This window comes from Choloepus didactylus, chromosome 15 (genome assembly GCF_015220235.1).
Source record: "Choloepus didactylus isolate mChoDid1 chromosome 15, mChoDid1.pri, whole genome shotgun sequence".
Lineage (NCBI taxonomy): Eukaryota > Metazoa > Chordata > Mammalia > Pilosa > Megalonychidae > Choloepus > Choloepus didactylus.
In genome coordinates this window covers 67,541,251-67,568,718 of record NC_051321.1, presented here as the reverse complement: position 1 = coordinate 67,568,718, position 27,468 = coordinate 67,541,251, and the positions used below count along the sequence as shown (strand labels likewise).

Sequence of the window (27,468 nt, the reverse complement as noted above, 5' to 3'; positions counted from 1 at the left end):
ATGATTGAATGCTGCAGTCTAGGCTCTCAGTTCCTTCATTCATAAAATGGAGTAGCGACACCAACCCTACAAGACTGTCGTGAGACTCAGAAGCAGTGAACATAAAACACTTCTCATGGAGCCCACGGTGAGTGCAAGACAAATGGGAGCTATAAGACCTTTGCCCTCCCAGGGTCACAGGCTCATCTGCCTCTCCGTGGTCCGCCTGCACCCCCAACTCCTGAATGAACCGCAGGTCAGCCCCAGCCCCTGAAACTCCACCACTGTCTAATAAAATCCAGGGGCTTTGCACATGAGCACACACATGCACGTGCTATTGGGAGATGTTACGGAAAATCCAGGATGGCCGGGACTTGATAAGTTCTGCATGTATTTCTGAGTTTTGCTTTGGAAAATGAGATTATCATGTGTATCATAAAACAAGATGAATATACATGCCCAGCACCTCACCAGCCTGTGGTGCCAAGGAGCCTCCAGATTATGCCAGCTCAGCATCCCCACCTGCAGGTCCCCAAAGTCCCCACCCCAGGAATACCTAGGGTGCCTGGGGAAGGGGAGGGGTCTCTCCCTTCTGCTCATGCCCAGTCCGCTCAGGTGGCGTCTTGGGAAAGTTGCCGTTGATGACCCATCTGATCCTGGACCCAGACAAACCCTTGAGGTCCAACCTGGCTGGGTCCCTTCGGGCCTCTCTGCATCACAGAGCCCCCATTTCCTTGGGCAGAAGTGGGCAGGGGGATGCTTGTCTCTCCAGTCTGGGTACGCTGGGTCACCAGGAACCTGAAGCAGCCCCTCTTGGGACTGCCATGTCTCCAAATTCCCTTCGGTGTGGCCTGCCATCCTGCCCTCAACTCATCTTTTCCTTCAGCAAATGTTCGCTGGGGGCCTGCTCTATGCCAGTGAGAGGGGGCCCAGCTGTCAGCCGACAGCCCCCAAAGGGAGCTGTCACTACCCAGATCAACTCCCAAGGGCCAGGGCTCTGGGGGAGTGCACAGTGCCAGGAGGGCATCATGGGAAGCTGACCTCCCCCGGGCAGTGGGGCACCAGTGGAGATCCACAGAGGCCAAGGGACTTGCCAGGCGGCCTGGGGATGGCAGGAGGCAGAAGGGCCAGTGGATGCAAAGGCCTGGAGGGGGAGAGAACAAGACGTGTGCAAGAAAAGGAAGTTGTGTGGTGGCGTGCAGAGAGGCAGCCATGGTCCCCAGTGCAGACGTGGGGGTTGAATCTCACCCCATGTTCCTGAGCTCCCTGGATCCCCTCCCTCCACCTCTGTCCCCACACAATCATGCACAAAGTTTATTCTGCACAGACTCACTCCCCTTGCATATCAAGTCCTGTAAACGGGTGCCTGGGGCAGGTGCAGTGGGATTTTGGGTCCCGATATAGAATCACCCAGGACCTCCCTCACCCCAGCCACATCCCCTGCCACCCCCACCCCTCACACACACAGCTGCCTCAGTCGCCGGGGGCTGCTGTCCCCGCCTGCACCTCTGATTCAAGGCAACAACACACTAATACAGTGATATTTCCCACGCCATGGCCACTCAAGATACGACTAGCAAACTTAATGAACTTGGCAGTGAGGACAGGGTGTGACGTGGGGGAGTCTGTCCAGGGCCAAGACTCTGCATCTCATATTTTACTGCAAAAAGAGGTGAGATGGGCACTTGAGGCCCAGGTTAAGGATCAACTTGGCTCCTTCTGGAGTCAGAGGAGGCTGGGTTGGGCTCCAGGTCCACGCTCTCTGCAGCCCAACCTGAGTCTCCATTGCTGCCTCCTCCAGGCAGGCTGCCCTCCTCTCTCTGCACCCTTGGTTCCCTTGTCCTTATTAAATTTTGGCCTGGGGGCTTCATTAATCCTCAAGGGTTTGGGGTCCTGGACAGAGTCCACCCTGCCCGGTAGGCATGAACGACTCGCAGTGAGCTCAAAGGCCACTACCTCCAGAAAGCGATGCTGCTTCCACTGGAAAAGAAGGTCTCACTTCTCTGATCTGAGAGACAGAAAGACAAAGACAGAGGGCAAGAGAAGAAAGAGGCAAAGAGATAGAAACATGGAGGCAGAGAGAGGGCTCAAGAGGGTACCTATCTGTGTCCTCAAAAGGCATCTCACATGTCTTGCTCTGCTTAGCACCCAGTGCAGGGAGTGACCCAGAGCAGGGGCCAACGAATTTTTGTTAAATGAATGCAGGAGAAAAACCATATAGCAAAGAAGGAAAAGTAAGAGAACAGGGCAAGGAGTTGGTCTAGGGAGGAGCTGAGTTAACTGCCTCTCCCTATGTGTACATACTTTCATATTTGTTTTTTATTCCTTTGGGGAGAGTAGCAGGTAGATACATGACAGGTCTGGCCTTTCGAACCCAGGATGTCACCCAAGTGCCACTGGGGAAAAGGAAACCCCTTGTTGCAGCTTGGAGCCCTATGTCCCTTTCTCACTCATTCCCCACCTACCCAGGCTACCCCGTACTCCCATCACCAGGGGATCCCTGCCCAGCAGGTGGCCATGCCAGCTCCCTCGGAAGAGACCGGGGCAGCCCTGGCCCCACCAGGCCCCACCGAGCCAGGCTCACTCCTCTGGGGCTCCAGGCTGCCCCATGTGCAGAGAAAGCAAAGTGTCCACGTGGGCGCGTGTGACTTATTGCTTTAATCTCCCTGATAGAAGGCCTTTAAAGATTATTTCAGGGATGAAAAAAATAATCCTGGGTAATGAATCACAGCCTTAAGAAGCTGATAAGCAGCAGGCAAGCTGGCAGGGTCTGAGTTCCTGATTTAATTAAAGTCTTACAGATACTCACAGAAACAAAATCTATTCCAGCCATCAAGGTGATAAAACGACTGCAGGTTCCTTTAAACTAACTCACCTGCCTCGTGAGTCTTCTTCCTGGTGGAGGGGTGGGTAGGCCTCGCCGCACGTCAGGCTCTGGGGCTGCATCCCTGCAGACTGCCCGGGCCAGGTCCTGCTGGGGACTCCTGGACAACAAAGTCACCTCCCTGGGCCCAAGAGCCAGAGGCAGAAGGGAGCCTCGGCCTGCGGGGAATAAGCCCAGGCGGGGAGGTGGGAAATCTGCATCCTGGCCTGGCTGTGTCCCGGAGCTGCTCACTGTCCCTCTCTGGGACTCAGTTTCCACATCTAACACACAAGGAGTGAGAGGTCAGCAAACTGCTCCCCGGGAGTCATCCCAGAGCTGGCCTTTTGGGCTCTGAGCCCCACGGCCCCTCGCAAGTTGAGGAAAGATGGACTGTGTCTTCCCATGGAAGAGGCCATCTCCGCTGCCACCAGCTAGGGTGCCAGTGTCTCAGAGCCCTGCCCTCAGCGCTGGCCTCCGCCAGCCCTGTTCCCCCTCCCCCTTCCCTGCCTTTCCTGGTCTCCCACCCACCCTGGTGAAGGGGCACTGCCAGGCACCTGGGGACACGAAGGTGAGCCACCTGGGCCCTCCGGGAGCCCCAGGTCCAGGGAGGTGGGGGGACTGTATGCATCCAGCCAGAATACACCCTGAGAGTGGACTAGGGATGGGGTCCTCAGAGCAGCTGAAAGCCATGGATTCCATCTGGCTCAGCCGCAGTCTCCGGGGAGAGGCCAAATGGACCAGACCTGGGAGGACAGAAATAGAGCACTTGAGAATAAGAGGTCCATGGCCAGTGGTCTCTATGGCCTTAGAGCCTAGCCAGGGTCAAGCTGGAGAAGGGATTCAAGGAGTGTATTAGATGGACAGACAGATGGATAGATGGATGGATGGATAGGTGGGTGGGTGGGAGGATGGATGGACAGGTGGACGGACAGATGGATGGATGGACAGATGTATGGATGGATGGGGGGTTGGACAGACAGATGGACAGACAAACAGGTGGACAAGCATCCAGGGGGCAGTATCTGTGCCAGCTCTCTATCCAACAGCCCTTGGCCCCAGAAGAGTGGGCCAGCACCCTGCACTCAGGGCAGATGTTGGAGTGACTGGCCTCGTCCTCCATGAAGTCTGCACCGCAGGGTTAGGCTCGCCAGATGAAATACAGAACCCCAGTTAAATTTGAATTTCAAATTAGTGATGAATAATTTTTAGTATAATTATGCCACAAATATTGCATTTTTATTTTCTGTATCTGGCAACCCTTCACGAGGTGTCCCCTGCACCCCATGCCTGACCCAGAGCCATCCCAGACAGGCAATGTAGAGGGTGAGTTTCTCATTCATGGCCTCCCCTCTGGGCCTTGAGGCCTTTGGAGCCTCTGGCTGGACAGGAGCTGAGAATGGATAAGGAGAGAAGATTCTACTAAGCAACTGCAGTCAGCCCTGAGCTTGGGCCCCTCACTGGAAAGTCCTCCTAGCCCAGTCCTGGGGCGGTGGGGAGCCTACCGGGGGCTGGCTGCCACCTAGTGGCCAGAGTGAGAATAGCAGGCCGAGGCATCCCGGAAAGATGGGACCAGTCAGTGTCCCCACAAAACAGCCTGTTTTTAAGATTACCACCTCCTTGACAGGAAAGGAAACTGAAGCCCGAGGTCACCCCCAAACCTAACTCCATGTCCAGACCCTAGCTTGGGAACCACCCAGTAGCCACCTCCAGAACCCCCTCTCTCATATTCATAGCTACTAAGTGGGCCCCCACAGCCTGTCCTGTCACATCTGTCTGCTGCTCAACAACCATCGATGGCTCCCTAATGCTGACAGAATAAAGTAACCCTTCTGTGTGCCGATGTTTGAAGCCCTCTACAACACAGCCCAAACTTCATTTCCCAGGCTTTCTCCTGCCTCCCCAAACCCTCCTGTTTAGAAAGTCTCCTGGAATGAGCCCCCTCTCCCTCCTTCCCACCAGATACCTTGAGCTCCCAGGCACCTGCCTCTGTGTCTCTTCCCCTCAGGCTGCTCTGTGGCACTTCCTCAGTTCCCTTTGTTGTTACTCCCAGAGCGCTGAGCTCCTAAAGTCCAATGGCCCTGGGGAGCAGGCCTTGGGCTTCTTCTCTGTGTACTCTCACGCCCCCGATGAGCCACCTAATTTCTTAGCCTTCAACTCCATCTCTCCACCAATGACTCCAGATGTTCACCTCTGGCCCAAATATCTCCCCTGAGCTCAGACTCACACATCCCCCTGTCCACCAGACACCTCCACTGGGATGACTAACAGGCAGCCCAAACTCGGAAAGGTCAAAACTAAGCTCCTGGTCCTCCCTCCAAAATCTGCTCCTCCCCCAGCTTTGTCCTTCTCAGTGGCATCTCCATTTTTCCAGTTTTTCAGGCCAAAAACCTCTTTCTCATACAACCCACTTCTGGTGTACCAGCAAAGCCTAGAACAAGGCCCCGTCTCACTGCCCCAGCCCTCCAGGGGCTCACCACACAAGGGCGCCCAGCCAAGGGCCAGGGCACCGTCTCTGCGCCCACCTGCATCTCACCTGGACCCATATAGATGCCTTGTCCCCTTCCATCTCTTCCCCACCCCTGTAGGCAGCATTCATTCAGCTTTCATTCATTCATTCATTCACGGACAGACAAGGCCCCCGCTGTCACGGGGTTTCCACGCTGGGAGGGGCACATGGGAGACCGACATTAATGACACAATTCATTACTTCACTGGAATTGAGGTCGCTGCTACAAAGGGGAAGGAGAGGGGATGGCGCCAGCAAAGCAGTTGGCGGCGACGTGGTCTGAGGCTCAGAAAAGGCTTCCCCGAGGAGGGGTGTTTAATCTGAGTTCTGAAAGACAAGTCTGCATTATCTAAATGAGAGAGAGCTGTGAGGGGGGGAGGGAAAAGGAGATTTGGAGAGAGGGAAGCACTAGGCAGAAGCCTGAGGAGAGGAAGTGGGCCCAGAGGCGAGGGGTGTGGGGGGCAAGCTGAGGCTGGAGAGTCAGGTGGGGACAGGACCCTCTAGCCCACGCGACAGGTAGGCAGTCGGTTTTACCCTGAGGGTCACCAGGAGCCAGCCATTGGAAGGTTAGCCCCTCCTCTGGAAGGCGTCTCCATGCCAATCCAAAGGGCTTCCTGTGGGGGCTTCAGGATAAGACTGCACGGGGCTGCCCACCCATCCCTCATCTGGCAAAGCTGGAGCACCGAGGGGTGAGCAATACCCACCACGAACACAGAAGAGAGAGAGGACTGTGATTTGGGTGTCAAATTTCCAAAGTCCAACAGGAACTTGGAGGTGAGGGTGCCTGCCACCCCGAAGTCCCCAGGTGCCACCCAGTGCTGTGCACTCTGCAGGTGTAGAGCCAGCCCAGATAATGCAGGGGACGGGCCCTGGGCTGTGGCCTGGATTGTGGTGTCACCCTGGAGGAGGGGATGGGAGAGTTTTACAGGTAGAGGCAATGGCATGTGCCAGGCTGGGGTGGGTTCCAGAATAGCAGGTTCCAGAAGGGCAGGAACCCCAGGGGGAGCGCAGGAACTCCTTATGGAAGGACAGATTGAATGAGTTGGGTTTGACTGTCAGGGGAGGGGGATGCAGGAGAGGACGGGGAAGATGGCTGAGGGGTGTGGCCCTAATGTGGGGGTGGGCAGCACGTTGAGGTCAGCATTGGCCTTCTTGGTGGGGACAGGGAGAAGTGGCGCCCTTGGCACTGCATCTGCCCAGCACCATGTGGCCACTGGGCAGTCGGCAGGCAGTGGACCAAGGCAGAGGTGAGCCGCCTGGATGGGGGTTGTAAGAGGTGACAGATGCAGCTGGGCATCAGCTTGGGGCATCTGGGATTGGGCTCTGGCTTTTCACTTCTCAGGGCCTCAGCTGCCTCATCTGCCAAGTGGGTTGATGAGTCTCCATCCCCCATACAAATGGTGGGTGGTAGAGACTTTGGCAGACGCAGAGCTGGGCCCAAGGCTAGGCCTCCTTGAGGCGAGCATCTGGTAAACCCAGGGGAGAGCCCAGCCTCCTTTCTGTAGGAGGAATCCGGAAGGGCAGGGAGCATCTTCTATTGAACGGCCTCTTCCCCAGAACCCATAACAGCCCCATTGTGTGCCTCTCGCCCCACCAGCCCTTTCTGACCCAGCCAAGAACTGGTTGTGTCTTCTCCCTCCCCCACAAGGCAGGCTGAGGCCAGCTCCAACCTCTGGGGCCACCTTAGGGGCTTGCTGCAAGGGAGCTCGGCATTTTTTGGTGACTTCTGGTTGTTCTCCTGTATCAGAAGGAAAGCTGAGGCCTCTTTCCCACCATTAAACCCCTAAGGATTGGCACTAGAGCTCGAGGCCCTCGCTCTGTCTCGAGGACAGAACAGAGAGGCTCTCCAAGGGTCTGTAGATTAGCCTGAAACAAGTACCAGGGGTAGCCCAGAACCTCTGCTTATCTCTGAATGTCAAGTTATCTCAGAACATGTAGGTTAGCCCATGCTAGCCTAGAAGTCAAAGATCAGCACAGAATCCACACATTAGTCCAGAACATACACATTAGCCCAGGTTAGCCCAGAGACACAAGGTATCCCAGAGTATGTGCATTGGCTTAGAATGCCTGTTAGCCCAGGATAGCCCAGAACCCAGAGGTTCGCTCAGAATACACACGTTAGCCCAGGTTAGACCACAAAACTTGGGTTTGCTTGGCACACACAGCATAGACTGAAACAAATAGATTGGTTCAAAACAATGAGTTTTTCAATTTTTTTTTTTAAAGCAGCAGAACCCTTCTTCAAATGAAATCTCACCCAGAACCCAATGTATAAAACAGATAAAGTGGAGCTGCCTTGGTTGAAGGAGGGAGGGGCCCAGGCTACAGCATGTTGGTAAATGTTCAACAATCAGCTCTCCAGGGAAAAAGCTCTGGTTTGTAGCATTTGCCATTTTCTGTGGCTGACTATAGGCTACTAATCTATAGTCACTGAACTCAGTGCTGCAAAGAGATACACACAGCCCACTCCAAGCCAGGGGGAGCCAGCTCCAGCACCCAGGGCCCCGACCACACAGCTCCTAGGCTCTTCTGGGGATCCCGGGGGCACCTCCAAGAGGCTCCAGGACTCTGAAGATCTCCAAGCTTTGGAACCCAGGGGTCTCTCAAGCCTAGGGGTTTGCTGGGCAGCTTCAGGTTTCTGGAACCCAAGAGCGAACCAGAAAAATGCTTCTAATCTCTGGCAAGCGTCGGAAAACACATGAAGTCAGTGGGGAGACCTGGCCCCAAGAATTTTCCGTGTGACTTTGACCACGTCTTTTCTGCTCTCTGAGTGGGTCTCAGTTTCCCCGCTCTGCACAGTGGGAGAGGAAAAGGCTGTGACCTTTGACAGTCTCTCGCTTTGACTCCCAGAAGTCAGGCCTGGCCTGGCACCCCACCCCTGGCAGACCCCAAGCACTGAGTGGCTCTCCTTGCGGCCCTCTGACGGAATCTGCAAAGCCAATTCGCACAGGGCACCTGCGCGCCAAGGGGAGCTCAGGCCCAGCAGCGTGGCCGCGGGTGGCAGCCCCTGCTCATTGGAATGAGCAACCACAGGTGGGCAGCTCCTCGCAAGCCACTGGCAGCATGGGAAGAGCCCAATATACAATATTTTTAATTGAAACAATTTAGTAATGAAATATTTTGAAAATTCAGGAAAGGACAGAAAAGAGCATTTAGCCACCATGCGGATTTAACTGGTGTTAATACTTGACCAGGCTTACCCCACTTGACACGCCGTCTGCCTCCCCTGAGGCTGCTCAACGCCCTCTCCCAGGGCCCCTCAGGTCCACACTGGATGGCCGAGAGGCGGCTGCCCTTGCGTCTCCTCTAGCAGGCGGGGGCTCCTGGGGCATGGGAATGGCTTCTCTATCCGTCTGGCATCTCCTTTACCCTTTGAACCACCCTGTGAAGTGTGGAGCAAGAAAGATTTATTCTTTCCAGTTCCCAGAAGAGGAAACTGAGGCACAGTTGATGGGAGGGTTTCTCTGAGAGCACATAGCGCCCTGGAGGCGGGACAGGACTAGACCCAAGTCTGTCCCTAAAACAAATGTTCTCTTCCCAATCAGCCCCCTCGGCTGCCCGTCTCCAGCTCCCCTCTGGGTCTCCAGGAGGGGCTGCTGAGAACCCTGCTGTCAGTAGGTGGGAACTGGGACCATCCCAGGCACTCTGGACCCCTCCTTGACCCTACCCACAAGAGTAGACTGAGAGCCGGCATTGTGTGAGGCACCCAGGGCTGATGTGAGGAGAAGACACCGCCCCTGCCCCAGGGGTGCAGAGACACTTCTTAGAAGCTCCCGTGCCTGTCCGCACACTCACCCCACCCTCCTACCACGATTCAATGGGCCAGGCACACCGACGCCCACAAACACGGGGAATATCGGCTAGGAAGCTCCAAGCAGGAAAGGATGACTTTCTGGAGGAGGTGGAGTTTGATTTAGATCTTGAAAAGCAAGCACTGCTCGAGGTGGAGAAGAGAGGGAAGGTCCCGCCTGGCAGAGGGCACCAAACCTGCAGAGACTCAGTGCTGGGGAACAGCTCTGTCCATTTAAGTAGGGGGAGGGGATCTGCAAAGGCAGGAAAGTGGGTGATGAAGCTGCAAAAGCACACTGTGAATACTATATCCAATAAGTGACTTGAATCCAGATTATGTTTAAAAAAAATTCTGAATCAAGAGAAAAAGAGGCTACCCAATTTTTTAAAAATTGGCAAAGTACTTGAACAGGCACACTTCAAAGAATGATATTCAACTGTGCAAGAAATATGTGAAAAGGTGCTCAATGTCATTAGCCATTAGGGAAATGCAAATTAAAACCATAATGAGATACCATTGTCCTCCCAACAAAATGACTCAAATTAGAAAGAATGATTCCTGTGTTGGCGAGAATGTGGAGCAGTTGGAACACTCCAACTGCTGGTGGGAGTGTTAACTGGTTCAACCACTTTGGAAAACTGTTTGGCAGTATTTCCCAAACCTAAGCACAAGCCTACTGTATGACCCAGCAATTGCACTCCTCTGTATTTACCCAAGAGAAATGAAAGCAAATGGCCACCAAAGGACATGTATACGAGAATGGGCATAGCAGTTTTGTTCTTAATAGCCCAAATTGAAAACAATTCTAATGCCCACCTACTGTAGAGTGAATAAACAAACTGTGCTAGTCATTTCATAGAATACTATACACCAGTGAAAAAGAACAAACTACTGATAGGTGCAGCAACATGGATAAATCGCACAGAGATGATGCAGAACAAAAGAAGGCAGCTGGAATCTGTGTGTTGCTTGATTCCATTTATGTGAAACTCAAGAATAGTTGAAGTAGCTGAATACTCTGAAACTCAAGAATAGCTGAAAACTCTGAAGATTAAAGACTGAATAGCTGTTACCTCTGGGGAGATTTTTGACTGGAAAGAGGCAAAAGGGAACTCCCTGGGATATTGGAATTGTTCTATATTTTGATCTATAGGGTGTTTCCATGCATGTGTTTACATGTACGAGCTATACACTTAAGATTTGTGCACTTTTCCACGTGTAAGAAATATCCCCCATTAAAAAGAGTTTTTTAAATCCCTGCAGATGAAGGTAGAGACTGCAGTGTAGAGGGCAAGGGAAGGACCAGACCCCCACTTAGGAGGCTGTTGGAACTTCTCAGTGAGGAGGAGAGAGCAGAGCAGCAGGAAACAGAACTGTGAGGGTGGGGACAGGTGCCAGGTGCTGGATGGGCCCATCAGTGCTGCACGAGGCCAGAGGAGGGTGTGGGGGTTGTGGACAGGTCAGGGAGGCTTCTTAGAGGTGGGGAGAGGGACTTCAGTGGAGCAGGCTAAGGCAGGAACCCTTGGGGCACTGAAGCATTTCAACACACCAAGGTATCATGTGGAACGGGTGCCCCTGCCTTCCCATCCCAACACCCTGAGCAACATTGGAGGGAGTGAGCTCCCCGCCACTGGAGGAGTTCAACATTAGTCAGACCCATTTTCTGAGCCCTCCAACATCCAAAGAGGGCCCTGCGCTGAGGGTTTGCAGAAGCTCTCTTGTCAAGCCTTTGAAGGAGGCTTTATTATTCCTGTTTTACTGATATGGAAACTGAGGCTCAGAGAGCTGAGTGGTGTCACAAGTCCCCAGTCTGGTAACCTACCCTGTTAACTATCATGTCAGACCAGGGTGGGGAACCACATGTCAGGGACTGCTGGCAGGAATGCAAGATGGCTGGGGCCTTCTGGCCGGACGAGAGCTTGAAGCCTGGGGTCAGGCATCTGAATCCTCTCAGGGCTGCCTGGGAGAGGCTGATGCTCATCCGGGTTTGGGAACGGGAAGGGGGGGGGTGCTGGATGACAGAGCCAGGGAGGCAAGAGCTCGAGCTGGGCATCGGGGGAGGCCCTTGCCCCGTGCTGGGCACCGTCCTCGGCCCTCACTACCCTCTGCGCCCCTCTCTAAGGTAAGGACCATTCCCACCCCCATTTTACCCAGGGAATGGCAAAGCCAGGACACGGGCCACAGCCTTGCAGACCCCAAGACCAGCCTCCCACAGCAGACTCACTCCACGCTACCCTCCAGCCCCCCCATGGGTCTTGGGGGCCGGAGGGGCTGGGCACTGCCCGGCAGACGGGCAGGAGATGACCAGTTCTGAGACCCAGAAAGTGAAAGGGGGAGGAGAGAAAGAAACTGAGAAAAGCAAAAAGAAGTGACAGGGCAGGGTCAGGGGTAGAACCAGGAGGGGTGCAACAGGGAGCCCCTGGGAGAGGCAGGGCGGGCGGGGGAGGGAGAGGGGCGGCGCTGAGGTGGGAGACGGAGCAGATGTTCGCCCGCAGCTGTGAGCTCTCCAGAGATGGTGTGAATGCAAACTGTGGGGCGGGCCCTGCCACCCCTGCCCCCGCCCCCATGCCTCCGCTGCACCCCCCGGCCCCTGCCTGCTCAGCGCCCGGCAGAGGCTCCACGGGCTGACCCGGCCCGCCTGTCTCTGGGTGGCCGGGGCTGTGAAGGAGGGCAGGGTGCAGCAGAGGGCCAGGCCAGGCTGTCCCAGGGAGACCGCCAGCCCCACGGGGACCTCAGGCAAGTCCCCTCTCCTTTCTGGGCCTCGGCGTCCTCACCTGGGCAGTGGGCCTCCAAGGACCCTGACGGCTACAGAGACATGCCCCTGCACCGCACCCCACTCCTAAAGGAGGCTGCTCTGCGCGGCTCCAGCCCCTTGCCCGGCCAACGCCCCAGCACAGCACGTGGCAACCTGGTGCCACCAACCTGGGACCTGGTCTTCCTCTCCCAATGATGCAGCCTCTCCACCCCCAGCTGCTTCTCCTTTGCCCAGGGCAGACTTCTCCTGCGAGTTCTGGGGAGGAGGGAGGTGCCTTGTGAGGGAATGGAGGGCTGACAGAGGTAGGATGAGGAGGCTGCCGGGGGTAGGGATGGGGGGACCTTCCATCATCATCACCTCCTCCTAGAATTGGCTGGGCTCAAACCAAGCTCTGCCACATAAGTGCTGTGTGACATGAGGCCAGTTACTTGGCATCTCTGGGTGCTCATTTCTAAGGTGGGGATGAGGTTGCCTGTTTTGCAGAGCTGGTGGGGATGAGGATTGGCTGAGCCAACACATGGGAGAGCCCTGCCCAGCTCAATGCCTAGCGCTCCATGGCGTAAGAACCTCTCCCCAGCACAAGAGAAAAGACCATCGATTGCAGAGCTGGAAGGGAACTGAGAGAAAGCTGACTCCACCCCTTACCACATCCAGGCAAATAGAGGCCCAGAGAGGGCGTCTGGGAGGCAGGGCCACACGGCCTTAGGGCTGGGGCAGGATCAGCACCAAACCTCCATCTCCCATCCAGCACTTGTGGGTCTGGGGAGTGAGGATGGAAAGCGCAGACGTCACCTCAAGCCACTACTGCCTCTTCTGCAGACGCAGCCCATGCCTGCCCTATGGCGGCATCTGGAGATGCCAGGGAAGAGTGGGCACAGGAGAACACAGCACCAGCCTCAGGAGCTGCGGTTCCACGTGGAGGACAAAGGAACAGGCATCCCAAGCATCAGGCGGAGCATCTACAGAATACCCTGCTGAGGTGGGATCCAGGATGGTGGAGCAGGGGAGGGGGGCTCGAGGGTCGGGGCTTCCAGGGACCCTCTGCCACCAGCCCCTGCCCACTGTCCACTCAGGCCCTCCCTCCGCAGCAGGGGCTCTGTGCTTGATTGAGCTGTTACTGCCACCTGGCAAAGGCGCATCTGACAATCCAAGAGGGATGGAGGCATGAAGGTCACAAGAATCACAGGTCCCTAAAAAGCCTGCTCTGATGTCAGCATCCTCCTTAGGTCTTTAATGCCAGCCAGCTGCCCTGCGTATGCCCGGCTCAGCCTCTGCCCAGCACCACACCCAGGAGGGGAAATTGTTTACAGCCCCTGCTTAATTAAATCAATAAACCATCAATGCAAATCTGGCTGAGGGCCAGCTCTTCATGATGCACCATGCAGAATGGGGGACTGATGAACAGCTGCCACAGGAGAGCAAGAGGCAGGAAGAAGGAGAGACAGAGGGAGGGGAAGAGGAATGCTAACTTGGCACAGGTGGGGGGTGGGGGCTGGGGCTCAGAATCAGGGTGTCCAGTCCTCCAGGGCCCACCTCTGCACCACACTCTAATCTGTCCCTGCAGCACCCCCTGGCATTCTGTTCCCTCCTCCAGGCTCTCCTTCCCCCTCTCCTGCCAACATGACTTCAGGAAAGGCTCTGCTATCAGTCATTTACACTATAGTGAGAAATTGAAGCTGGCCTGGACTGCAGACGTGCCCTGATCCCACCTCATTTTAGGAATGAGGAAGCTGAAGCTCAGAGAAACAAGCATCCCAGGGCATAGTGGCCAAGCTCAGAACTCCTGCACCTTAGGTCCCTACAGTGTCCTTCCCTGATGCCTGGGTCTCACTCTTCTTACTCGCACAAGCTGGATGGGAAATCAAGTGTCCAACTTGGTGGAAAAGAAAGGAATGTACTGGTGCCACGCCAGCCTAGGCAGGCTACCAGAAGAGGGGGTCCTGCTGGGCCTCTTTTTCAGTGTTTTCGGGTCTGGGCAGGCTCTGGCCAAGATCCTACTGCCCTGGTGGGGACCCAGAAAGGGCCACGCAGGCAGCCCCAGCTCTCCCTCTCTCCGCATTACTGGAGGGGACTGTCTATTAGGGGAGACTACATGGTCTGCGGCCAGCCCCTGACATTCTCTGGGCCCCACTTTCTCTGTCTAGATCACGAGGGGCTTGGAATTGATCATCTGTAAGTGACTTTCCATGTTGGACACTCTGCATCTGAGCCCCTAAGGGGAGCTTGAGGCCTATCAGCCCATGTCTGGAGACAGAGTTGCTCTAGCCAGTGCTATTAATCCGTGCTCCCTCCATTTTCCCCTCTATGGAATGGGGATAATGACAGGCGCAGCCCACACATAGGAGGAAAGTGCACTAATGAGTACTCTCAGACCCTCAGGTGAAAAGAAAGAGGTGGGCTCTATAGGGGCCAAGAGATGTGGGGAGGCAGCCTAGGAACCCCCAAGGTCAGGCCAGAAGCTGATCCTGCCCGGCCCTGGCCTGACCCACCCCTCAGGTAAAGGCAGCCACAACTTCTAGCCCCTGGCAGAGACTTCCCAGTCCTCAGCCCCTCTGTGACCTTGAGAAATGCCTTCCCCTGTCTGAGCCCCAGATAGCCCTCTGTAAAGTGGCTCCAAAGCCCTATGACCCCGTTTCCCAACTCCAGGGTACGTGGCAGCACTGTACTCATTGTCGGTCCACCTGGCCAGGGTTTAATGGGCCCCAGCCCCATGAGGAGCCCAGAGGAACCAGAGGCAGTGTGTCTGCTATCACAAAGCCATGTCTTCCCCGGGCAGACAGAAGGCAAAGAAATGAGAGAAGTGTAGCAGCAGCATATGCATATGCACAAAGGTTAAGACAAATGATGCCTCAATAGGGAAAGCAAACAGGAGGCACACAGACTCCAGTGTCCTAGCCCCTGACCCCGGCAGACATCACTAGTCAATCCCACAGTCTTCCCAGCTGGGCCTGGATGCAGTGTCCCAGACCTTCAGTGCTGGAGCTCCAGGCAGCCCCTAGCCTGACTACTGGAATTAGCAAGCAAGGTGGGGCTACCCTGCCCTCAGAGCATTAGGGTTACAGCTGGGACAGCCAGAGGAGGATTTCTGGAGGCAGAAGTCTGCACCTAGGCCTTGAAGGAATAACCTGGGTAGTTGAGGGAAAAGAGATGTTCTAGGTGGCAGGAAGGGTGTGACTAGAGCTGGAGAGGAAAATTAGCACAGCACCTTCAAGGATAATGGGATCAGCCACCAGAGGAGACCCAGGGGGATAGAAGGAGCAGAGTGGGTGGTCGGGAGAGGGTGCTGAGACTCAGAGGCCATTCTGTCCCTCTCCCCAACCCATCAGCTCTGTCACCTCTGCACCCACTCCCCAGCCTAGGGAGAGCTAAGGGGACCTGGGGGTGAGTGAGGTGGCATTGGCCATTGATGTCAGCCTCTTTGGGTGACAAGGAAATTTGCAACCTCATTAATGACATGTTGCTGCCTGTTCTCTGAGTTGCAGGGTAGGAGCCTGGGATGCATAAACCATCTGCCAGCCTGGCCTCATGGTGATTTACAGCCATGTCCAGCCCAGTCCAGCCCCTGGCCTGGGGGCACCCACACCACAGGGAACGTGTCCTCCATCGCTGCACACCATGGACCAAATGCCGAATGGCCAACTCAGACACCAGCCCTTGCCTGAGGCTTCTGGAGCCCCAAGATGCAGGGAGTACACAGGCCAAGGACAGATAGACAACCCAAGGATCGCTGGGCCCCTCCCTGGAAGGCTCATCAACTACACCCTCCATTCCCTACTTCTCTCTTCACTCATACTTTCCTTCAGAACCTATCTTAGCTTTCACCTCTATCAGGGAGCCCACCAGGATTTACCCCCAAGTCCCAACCACCTGCACAGGGTGGCAGGAGAGCTGTTTGTAGTTCTGATCCAACGCTAACATGCTGTGGGACTCGAGCAAGTCACGCCTCTTCCCAGGCCTCGGTTTGTCCATAGTCACCAAGGGATTTGGACAAGAGAGTACCTAAGGACTCCTGGCTCTAGGAATGTTCCTGTTCTTAGAGTTTCCAGATGGAGGAGTCTGGTTGCCTGGCTGGGCTAGGTCCACACAGCCACCGGGTCATCTGAGGTCCATCCCACCTTGTCTAGACTTGGGGCCTGGCCCAGGTGCTGACTGGCAACCTGAGGAGGGTCAAAAACCCAGAACTATGACCATCAGATGCAAACACACACACGCACATACACACCTGCTCTCCACCTCCCTAAACTCCAAATCTCTCTCCATTTTGTGTCTGTCTCTGGGTCTCTGCCAGTCCCGCCATGTCTCTCCATCTGGATCTCTTTCTGTATCTCTGAGTTCCTCTCTTTTTGCCTCTAATACAATTTGTCTGTCTCTGGATCTTCTTTTGTCACTCCCCCCACTGCATCCCCTCCTCTCTGCAGCCCCTTCCTTCCCACTCCCCACACTCTGCCTCCCAGCCCTGCAGAGCTTCTCACTGTGGAAGTGCGTGCTGAGTCGGTGTTTCTGAGCTCAGTTGTGAGCTGACGATAACTCTCACTCCATCTCCCCAGCAGACCCAGCCCAGGCCGCCCCCTCTGGTCTCCCCACCCTGCAGCACCTGAGTGCTCGGCTCTGAGCCAGGCCCTCAGGGAGGGGAGGGGAGATGCAGCTCAGAGCCATGCACCTCTGCACGTACTTTCCACACTTGATACCAGCTCGAGTATCTGAGGTGGGCTTTAATTTCCCCATTTTACATGCAAGGACACTGAGGCACAGAGAGATGAAGGGACCACCCCAGCATCACCCCATCAGAAAGTGGCCAAACTTGCAATTCAAACCCAGGTCTGTCTGACTCAAAAGCTCCTGCACTTTCTTAACTCCATTTTTCCCAGCTCAGAAAGCTGGACAACCTGGGCTCGTGGTGGAGCCAAGATTTGAATGCCGAGTCCTCAAGGCTCCTACGGACTAGTTCTGAGGCAAGAGATGCTCATGAAAGGGTAAATTACCCAGGGATAGCAGCAGAAGTCAGGCCAGGGGCACATCAGACCATGTGCAAATAAGAGGGCGAGGCATAGTGCCAAGGGAGGCTCAGGACGCTGCACTGGAGTCAGGGCAGCCTTGCCGAGAGGGGTCAGTGCCAGTGATGAGAGGAGAGGGCCCTCGAGGCAGGGAAAGGAAGTGAGCAAAGGCTTGAGTCGGGGTTGCCCACAGCCAGGGAGGGTCAGCAGAGGCGGAAGGGGCAGTGGGGGCCCAATAATGTCCGAGGCGGGAGTCTGAGGCTGTGGGCTGGGGAGGGGCATGCTCCCCTGCAGAGCTCGGGCATCCACATGTCCTTGGAGGCAGAGCCCTGTGAGAAGAGGGCCGGCAGGAGGCCATGGCCCCGGCCCAGCCCACGGCAGACTTAGGGTGCAGTTCAGGCAACTTACTTAGCCCCTCGGGGTCTCTGTCCATGTAAGTGGTGGAGCCCGATAGTCTCTGAAGGTGCACCTGCCCTGACATCCTGTAGATCCTACAAAGAACCGGAGGCTCTGGGAAGCATTCAGTTGAATAAAGCCCCTCTGACAGTCAAAGGTGCCTGACACACCCCCTCATCCATCATCAACAACTGCTACTCAGATGGCTGAAGCCGTCCTGTCCCAGGAAGGGCTGGAGCTAAGGGAGTGGCTCTACATGGCCACAGGCATTCAGCATGGTCTGTGGGGTGCCTCGGCCCGGAAACCAGCAGCCAACTTCCAGTGTGCACAGGACTCTTGGTGGCTCCCACGCTGCCTTTCACTCTTTGACTCACTCCCAACATTTAGGAAGTATGTGGTCTGGGCCAGGGCTGAGCTTGACACCCAGGTGTGATGGGGCGGGCCCAGCACAGCCGCAGCCCTCCAGCTTGGAGGTGGCTCTTAGAAGAAGAAATGAGTGAACTGGAGGGAGAGTGTACCAGGAAGGGGCAGATGCCACCGTGGGGGCCAGGAGACCAGACGCTGCTGCCCTAACCTCAAGAGAATGCAGGGGGGCCCCAAGTCAGGGTGGGTGCAGGGGCTGGAGGAAGAGGGAAGTGGACCGATTTGAGAGCAACTTTGGAGGCAGAGTTGATGGGATGTGGTGACTGACCCGTCAGGATGGGTGGGAGGTGCAGGGGGCCTCCCGGTCCTCTAGGTTCAGTAGCGAGTAATCCAGGCTCTCCACTCACTAACTATAAGTTTCTGAATCCCCTGTGTCTCAGTTTCCTCATCTCTAAGGCAGAGATAATAACAGTACCTGGTTCATAGCTTTGTTTTGAGGATTAAATGAATTTAATATGTGTAAGTTGATTAGAACTTACGTAAGCTCTCAATAAACATAGGCGATTATTATTATCACCACTGTTGTTATGAAAAGGCAATCAGTGGATGGATGGATGGATGGGGGATGGAAGGATGGGGGGTGGATAAGTGGATGGATGATGAATGGATGGATGAGGATGAATGAGTAGGTGGGTGGATGGATGGATGGGTGGATGGATGGATGGATGGGGGATGGGTGGATGGCTAGGTGGGTGGGTGGATGGATGGATGGACGGATGGGTGGATGGATGGATGGATGGATGGGGGTAAGTGGATGGATGGGTGGACGGATGGATGGGGGGTCGATGGTTGGGGGATGGGTGAGTGGATGGATAATGGATGGACGGGTGAATGGAATGAAGGGAACATTAATCCCTGAGTCAGGAAACCCTGAAAGATAAGGAACAGAGGATAAGTTCAGTTTGGGACATACTGCATTTTGAGTGCCTCTGCAAGGCAAAGGTGTCCAGGGGAGCTGAAAATACAGGCCTAAAGCCTAGCAGTGTGGCTGGGCTGGGAATTTGAGAATCACCAGCCACAGAAAAGGAGAAACCCTAAGAAAGCATGAGGGAAAGGGGAACTGGGAAAAGAAATCAGGCTTGAACCCTGGTATGCCAGGCAAGACTATCACAGAAGTTTCAAGTATCAAAAACAAACTCCAACTAACTTAAGGAAACAAATATATTGGCTCATGCAACCAAAACATAAAATCAGGTACTGCTGGATCCAGGTGCTCAGCTGGGGTCTTGGGAACCTCCCTCCTTTCCCTCCAGCACTTGGTTTCATTTTCCTCCCTATCTTCTCCTTACTCAGACAGGCCCTCTGCAGGGGCCAAGATGCACTGGAGGTGCCAAGCTTACATCCCACCTACCCAAGGAGCAGAAGAGGCCCTCTCTCCTGGTTCAGCAGAAAGCCAGGATGGGCTCTCACTGGCTAGGCCTGGGGACCAAGAGGTGGGTCGGCCCTGGCCTAAACTCAGGGACTGAGATTGGAGTGAGGGGTGGGGTTTGGAGGAAAATCCATGTGTTGGCAGCCAGAGAAGGCACGAGAGCTCTGGGCAGGTTCCCCCTGCAGCTGCCCACTTAACCAGCCAACACCAGCAGTTAATGGAAGGGGAGGGAGTGGCACCCACGAAGCCACACCTAGCAAGCAGGAGGACTCAGAAGAGTTCAACATCACGGACGCCAAGAAAGCACAGGTCTCCAGAAAGAGGGAGTGGTCAGCGTCAGCGGTCCCAGAGGGTCTGCTAGGTTACCTGCCAGGGGTCAGTGGAGACTGTGGCAAGAACGGGCACTACCCAGCAGCTGCTCCGCGGAGGGGAGGCCATCCTGGACAGGCACTGGCCGGGGAGGGAGCCTAAGAGGGGACAGCGGTGAGAGATGGAGGAGGGGGGACAGGCTCAGAAGAGCCCAGAGGTAGGCATAGGGTGGGAGGAGAGGAGAGGAAAGCCAAGCGGGGCAGGAGGGCAGTGAGGAGCTGCAGGGAGGGTGGGACCAGGAAAAAGAAGAGACCAAGAAAAAGGAGAGGAAAAACCACCACCCGGCCACCCTTCCTCCCCCAAAGTGGAAAGTTAAAAATAGATTGTGTGGCGAAAGGGAGACAGAATGAGAGCAGACATCTTAAGAGAGAGAAGGCAAAAGAGCTGGGACAGGGAGGAAAGTCCCCACAGGCCTCAGTGAGGAGGGAAAATGACAGCGGCAGAGGCGGCTGCATCTCCGCGGGCCCAGACAGCAACCCGGGCCACTCATCTGGTCGCCCAGACGGCTGAGGACGGTGCTTCAGGGCGAGTGACTGCCCTGCACGGGGCTGGTGGGCTCAGGGTCTCGGCACCCAGACCCGGCAGAGAGGGAATTGCAACACCCATTGTACAGATGAGGACACTGAGGCTCAGCGAATCACACAATATGCCCATGGACTCCTGGGCAGCACCAAGGGGATGGGCTGCAGAGGACAGGTCCCCGTGGGATTCCCCAGGCCTGCCACGGCCACACTGAGTGCCCTCCCTGGAAAGAAAAGACGGGGCAGGTGGGCAAGACAGAGCCAGCCAGAAGGTGATCTTGGGTCATGCATCCATGATGCCTCACCAGTGGCAGCTCCAGGGGAGGAAACTGAGGCAAAGCCACCTGCCCAGGGCAGAAGTGGGCCCTGAGAACAGGAAGGACTTTCTGTTCCCAGCCCAGCCCCACCCCTACCGTGTTGGGTGGCTGGGTTAGAACCCCCCTCAGAGCTTCGGCTCTCTCATCACCTGCCGCCCTTCCTGCCTACGTCCCGGGCATGCCCATGGAGGAACTAATTAGTGGTTGGTTTGCAGAGGCAAAGCCCCATATAAACAAACACCAAGGCTTATTAGCCTGAGAGCGAGACCAGCTAGGAGCTGCCGCCGTGCTGACAGGGCTGTTTTCCTGCCCATCTTGAGGGTGTCATTACTTCTGTTAGCAGACAGCGTGATTATCGGATGTTGTTAATAATCTCTTATGTTTATAGACAGCCCTTCTTCCAAGGATCTTAAAGCAGTTCCGCATTCAGTTAGCTTCCACCTCATTGCCAGGAGGTCCATACCATAACACAGAGAGGCATTTATCTCTGTGTTTTCATGAGGGAGAGAGGTTAGGCCACTTGCCCAGGGCCACACAGCAGATGAGTGACAGAGCAGGAATTAGGATTTTTAGTCTGTTGGGGCCCAGGAAGTACTTCTCTTCTCTTGGCCTCTCTCCTGCTACTTTAGGACAGATTCCATCCCTTATACTTGGCTATGTTTTCTTTCAAGATTTGACCCCATTTGGTCAACCCTTCACAGGGTTGATGGAATCACTACCATTGTGCAAATGAGGGAATGGAAGTTCAGAGAAGTGAAGTGACTTACCCAAGGTCACACAGCAATGGTCAGGCAAGGACTCAAATCCAGGTTGCTGCCCCCATCCATCCCAGAGCTGAGTCGGGGAGGCTCTGTGAGCACTGAGGTTGGGGCCAGTACCTATGGGAGGGAGGGAGGGAGACCCTGTCCTGCTGGTCTTTCCTGCAAGGGGAGGGGGCGGGCAGGCAGAGCCAGGGCCACTCCACCCTGGGCCCCACTTCCAGGGGCAGCTGGGGTTGCCCATGTCCCTCCCTTGGCCCCCAAGGAGTGGGAGGAGGAAAGGGGCAGCCAGTACACTAAGAGGAAACTGCTCCCACAGTGTGCCCCCATCGCCTCCACTGTCACCTGCGGGGGGTGGGGGGCTGAGCCCTAAGCTTCCCTCTGGCTCTGAGGCCTCAAAGTGTCTAAGAGTCCAGGGTCTGCCAGCAAAGCCCAGCCCAGCCCACACTGCTCTGGGCATCTCTGTGGGGGGCCCCAGCCCAGCCCCTCACATGCCTGGGCAGCCTACTGCAGAGGGAAGGGGCAGGAAAGTCCCTCGTCTTCTCTGGCCGTCTGTCTCCTCCTCTGTCGAATAAGGGAATATCCCTAATGTCCCTTCCAGCCCCCGGGTGGGCTGTGAATCCCTACAATTCTAGGCGCGCAGTCCTTGTGGTTTAAGCTGGTATAGGGCATGCAGATCAATGCGGAGATCAATAAGCATCCATCACTGGGCCTCCTAGGGGTCCAGCATGGCTGCAGAGAGAGGCCATTTGGCTGCATTCACCTCCCTTCAGGGGTCCTGGTCCCAGAGAGCCAGCCTAGGACACCTGGGCCTCAGGAGACACAATGAGGAGGACCAGCTCCTCCCAGGCTTCAGGGCCAGACAGAGCTGGCTGCCCAAACCCCCAGCGATGACGCTGGACGGGCTCACCTGGGGTGGAGGGGGGTCAGGGCTGGGGATGACGGAAACTGGCAGGTGTGCAGAAGCTGGAGGAGAAGAAGAGATTGTGGAGAACAATGAGGAAAGGGAGCTAGGAATGCCTACAAGGACTCCTCCTGAGAAAGCTGCCCCTGTAGGGTCACCTCCGCAGGGTCCTGGTTGGCTGGGGCCCCATGCCCCATCTGTAAACCTCTGACCATGCGTGTGTTTGGAGGGGGGTGGGGAGAAGCAGCAGATCACACATGTCAAAAGGTCTAGAAGCAATGAAGGGATAAAGCTAGCCATTCCCCACTCCCAGTCGCCATGCACAGCACTTCAGAGTCTGCAAATCAGTTTCACAAAGATGGTCTCCCTGGAGCCTCCCAGCCACTCAGTGAGGCAAGTGCTAGCACTCATTTTACAGGTGGATAAAGCCGAGACCCAGAGAGGGCCAGAATTGACCAGGGACTGCTGACTGCCAACTCAGAAGGCTCCCACCACGTCTGGCCCCGGATCTTTAATCTGAGCGAGCAGGTCTGCAGGTTCCCCACCCCAAAATGCAAACCACCCCCGCCCCCACCAGGGTCTCCCTTGGTGCTGGTGAATGCAGACACCCCTGGGAAGACCCCTGCCCCAGAAGACTGGAGCAGCCCAAGCAGGCAAGACCCAGGAAGACAGATCATCCATCATGTCCAGCTGTTTGGTCTCTCAGCCCAAGAGAACAGGCCGGCCCACCCTCTGTCACCCACCCTGGCAACAGATGTGGGATTTCTCATGGTGGCAGGAAGGAAGGTGAAGTATGAGGAGAAGTGCAGTCTTTTCCTAGGGAAGTATTATAACATCAAACCAAGGTGACTGCCTAAGAACCACGTACAACTCTCAGTGAGATCTGAGCTCAGAATTCCACCACTGCCGGTGGGCTCAGCATCCAAGGGCAAGCACCCAAGGGCAAGCACCCAAGAGTCAGGCAGCAACCCCATTTTCTCCCTCACCCTCATGGAGAATGCACATGGCCAGTTCACTTGGAACTGGTGGGATGCTGGTGGGCCCCTGCCTTGCTCTGTCCCACGGAGGGAGGGTGAAGCCTGGGATGGGTGGGGCCTGAGGTGGAGAGAGGACATGTCCCCCATCACCCCACACATCCAAGCAGTAACCACCTTCTCTTGGAGCTTCCTTCTTAACAGCCCCGGCACCACCACCACCACCACCACCACCCCCCACCATTCTACTGCCCCGGGCTGCAGGGAGGCAGTGCTTGTCGCTAGTGGAGCCAGGGCTTGGGGAACGTGCAGCCCTGAGTTTGAATTCCAGTGCGGCAGCTCCATAACTCTGCCACTCAGCAGTTCAGTCTCTCTGAGCCGTCATCTCCTCATCTGTAAAAGGGGAGATAATGACACTTCCTTCACGGGACATCCGTGAGGATAAACACAGTGTGTGTAGACTGTCTGGAACTCGGTAAGCTTCCCGTTTCATAGCTTTTCCCCCAGGCTCTTGTAAAAGTCTGCTGGCCGATGCCCTTTCCCAGCCTCTTCTCCGTTTCCTCCTCCACACTCTTGGACAGGGTGACCTTCCTGACATGTTAACCTGCCCCTGGCCAGCCCTGGGCTTTGAAATCTGTCCGTCCTGGATGTAGGATGAAACTAAAGAATGACTGTTAACTAGGTTTGGGATAGGTGTGATCGTGGTGTTGTGATCATATTTTTTAAAGCATCCCAAACTTTTCAAGAGACACGTAAAATATTTATATATGAAATGATATGGTGTCTGCTTCAAAATAATCTAAGGGTGGGGAGGAGTGGGTGGGGAGACAGCTGAGACAAGCTCAGCACATCGTTGTTAACTACTGAGCTGGGGGTGGGTCCGTGTGGAGCCACCAGACTGGTCTCCCTACTTTTGTGTAGGCCTGAAATTCTCTGTAATAGAAGTTTCTAAAACATGGAGGGAGAATGCATGGGGAAAAGGCAGAACGTGGTCATTGTTGGTGTTGGTGAGGGGTTCATGTCATATGCCTGAGCAGCTGACTTCAGTGCATATTTGAAAGTGTTCATAATAAAAAGTCTAAAAGGAAAATTACAGGGAATTCCATCCCCTTAGCCCCTTTGCCTGGCCCCAGGGCCCTCCGTGAACCATGCCCAGGGCCCCAGCTTCTCTCTCGCTGTCTCGGGGCGCCTGCCCCAGCCAGCAGCCAGAACCCTCGGGCCTTGTGCTCTGCCCCCCTGAGAGCACACTAGTCTGGATGGCAACTTCTCATGCTGGCTGAGCTCAAGAATCGCCTCCTTGGGGGAACGGGTCCTAATTGTCCTCTGGTCTCCCTCTTTCAGAACTAACCACTGCTTCCTGGGAGGCCCCACAGCCCCTGCAGCCCGGGATCCTGGGCAGGCTGTATGGGGTGAGGCTCGTCTTCCTGCACCCAGGACCCAGGTCGGGGCTTGAAGCTCCGTGTTGCAAGGCTGCACGAAAGCAGGACTCCATCTCGCCAAGGATGGGTCTCGTTTCCTGAGGTCAACCTGCCCCCTGTTGGTGGGAAGAAGAGTTGCAGGATGGCTGGACGCAGCCCCTGTTGCCATGTCTGAGTCCATCTTCCCACTCTGCTGAGCAGAGCCCCGAGCAGGCTCCAATGGGGGAGAAACATGGGAGCCCTTCGCCACCAGCCTCTCAGGGCCTCTCCAGTCCCGGCTCTGGCAAAGCTCCCTCCCCGGGGGGAGCCCGGCAGCGGCACCAATGACCTGCCACTGAGGAGCAGCGGCGCACTGGCAGGCTGGCATGCTCTTGCTCACACAGCTTCTCCTCCAGGAGCGCCCAGGCCAGCCTGAGACACCCCGTCTCTGCCTGGCCACCTCCCGGGGAGCCTTCAGGCCACCCGGGGCGCCTCAGCGTGAGTGCCCCCCACCCACATGGAGCCACTGCTCCCGGCCCAGCCTCTCTCTGCACCATGGCACCATGTCCTTCCCTCCGTCAGAGGGTCCTTGAGAAGACACTGGTTCTCAGAGGGCAGTGACCCAGGAAAAACCAAACTGTGTGTTGAGTGTGCACCACTGGAGTGAAACGCTCCCTTCTGTGCATGGCAAGGAGGGCTGACATCAGGCGGGAAGACAGGGCAGCTCTGCCTCTCCAAGGCGGAAACTAGACTTTCTAACGCCAACACCTGCCCAGCCAATGTGCAACTACCAAGCCCTTGAAATGTGGCTGTGCTGCGAGGAACTGAATTTGAAATGTTATTTAATGTCAATTAATTCTAACTTACGTTTAAACACTGATGACTCAAACAACTTGGGCTTGGGAAACTCCTTTTACCACTGCTGTTAAGTCGTGTGAAATCTAAATACAGATCAAGTATTTCTGATGGAAATTTAATGTCCAAATTGAGACATGTTGTAAATTAAGATATATAAGGTTTTCAAAGACAGTATGAGAAAAATTGAGAATGGAAAATATTCAATAAATTTTGTATCGATTACATGTTAAAATGATAACATTTGGGATATAAATGATATGATATTAAAATTAATTTCACATGTTTATTTTTGCACTTTTTTAAATGTGGCTACTCTAAAATTTTAAATTACATGTGTCACTTACATTTGTGACTCCCAGTATACTTGGGTGGCATTGCAACCAGACCAGGGCTGCTCAATCTCAGCACTACTCGAATGTGGACTGGATGATTCTTTGTGGTGAGGGGTGCCCCGTGCAATGTAGAATGTTTAGATTCATCCCTAGTCAATATTCACTAGCTTCCAGTAGCGCCCCTGCCCCCCAAAAATGTCTCTAGACATTGCCAACTGTCCCTTGGGAGACAAAATCGCCACCACCACCCCTCCTTCCCTGTTTGAGAACCTCTGCTCTAGGCCCTCCCGACAGGTAACCATGGTGACCTGTGGGAGGTGGGTGGGAAAAGAACCCTTTGTGTTGGGGATGGAGGGAAGAGAGCAGCAGTGCTGGCCGTGGCTCCAGGAGTCAAAGAAGGGGCCCAGAGGGGGCCAGCTTCAAGGTTCTGCCAGGCAGAGGCCTGACCCTGCTGACCTTGCCCATGGGCGCTGAGACTGCATGAGCTCGAAGGTGAAATGCTGAGAGGGTCCCTGGGCAGCAGCCTTGGGTGCCCAGGGAAAGGGGCCCACCTTTGGCTCAGAGAAGGCAGGTCGCTCGTGGAGCAGGGGAGGACTATTCTGGAGTGGAAGCACCTAAAACAGAGGAAGGCACCATGTGTGGGGGGCGGGGGAAGAAGCAGGACAGAAACTGGGAAAGGCACGGGGGCTCCTGGCCAGTTAAGAGCAGAAGACTTCCTTTGGGGCTGTGTGAGCCCTTGGGGTTCACAAACAATCTAGGGAGGCAGGGGGAGCAGACCGAAGAGTACATATTGCACTTCCAGCAAAATGTTTGGGGGGAAGGGAGCTGTAGCGTGTTCTAATTTAATTTGAGAATGTTAAGTGACGCTGCTTGCATCCCAAGGGTGTGAAGCATTTATGCCTGCAAATATCACCTCAATATCTCCTTCCCCACCTTCCCAGCCCTTGACACAGTGCTTGTTATGTAGAAATCAAAGTGCAGTTGAAGAAAGGAGGGAGGGAGAGACGGGAACTTACTTGTGATTATCTTGCAATTGGGGAAACTGTCCCTGCGGGGACACAGGGGCCAGAGTTATGAACTCTTGGAAGCTTAGACTTGGAAGGAGTCTAAGGGTCACATGGTCAGAAGCCCTGCCCCATACAGCTGTCCTTACAGCACTCTAACAAGGTCAGCACTCTCAAATACTGTCATCGGGCATGACGGCGCTCTCTGCTCTTGAGGAAAGCCCATCCCATGTGGGACAGGCTTGACCGCTTCAAAGTTCTTTGTATCCACTGAAAAATGTTAGAACTCAATAGAGAGTTCATCAGTGTGACTGGAGACAAGATAACATATCAAAACTCAGGCCTTTCCTATATGCCCCTCAATAACCAATTAGAAAATGTAATGGAAAAAATATACTATGCACAATGGCCAACCTAGACTATAAAATACCTAAAAATAAATTTAACAAGAAATGTCCGAGTTCCATATGAGTAACACAATAAAACTTTACTGAAGGACATAAAAGAAGACCTGAATAAACGGAGTGATAAATCAAGCTCCAGAGTGGGAAGACGCAATAATATGAAGATGTCAATTCTCCCCAAATTAAATCTATAAATTCAATGCATTCCCAATCAGAATCCTACAGGGATTTTTATAGAACTTGACAAGTTGATTTTAAAGCTCATCTGAAAGAGTAAACAAGCAAGGGCCAGGAACATTTTGAAAAAGAAGAAAAATGAAATGGGACTTGACCTACCAGATGTCAAAACAAACTATAAAACTCAAGTAATTAAAACAAGGTAGAGTTGAGAGATCAAACGAACAGAACAAAGAATCCAGAAACCAACCTACGGAGATTAAGGGAGTTTAGCATACTCACAAAAGTGGCATTTTGAATCAGTGGGAGAAAGAGGGATAAATTATTTATGTATTAAAAAATAGTATGGGATGATTGTTTACCTATTTGGAAACTAAA

The 27,468-nt window shown here is 54.7% G+C and overlaps 1 long non-coding RNA gene across 6 annotated transcripts in view; it reads right to left on the bottom strand.

Annotated features, from left to right (window-relative positions):
- LOC119510150 overlaps positions 1–27,468 on the bottom strand; it is a 79,713-nt gene that overhangs the window by 27,820 nt on the left and 24,425 nt on the right. For 5 of the 6 annotated variants that reach the window (XR_005211829.1, XR_005211834.1, XR_005211833.1 and 2 more), the window contains one exon: positions 8,549–8,730. This is a non-coding gene — a long non-coding RNA (uncharacterized LOC119510150). Of the gene's footprint in view, positions 1–8,548; positions 8,731–21,049; positions 21,163–27,468 lie in introns of those variants that run through there. The other variant, XR_005211832.1, reaches the window with a different exon arrangement.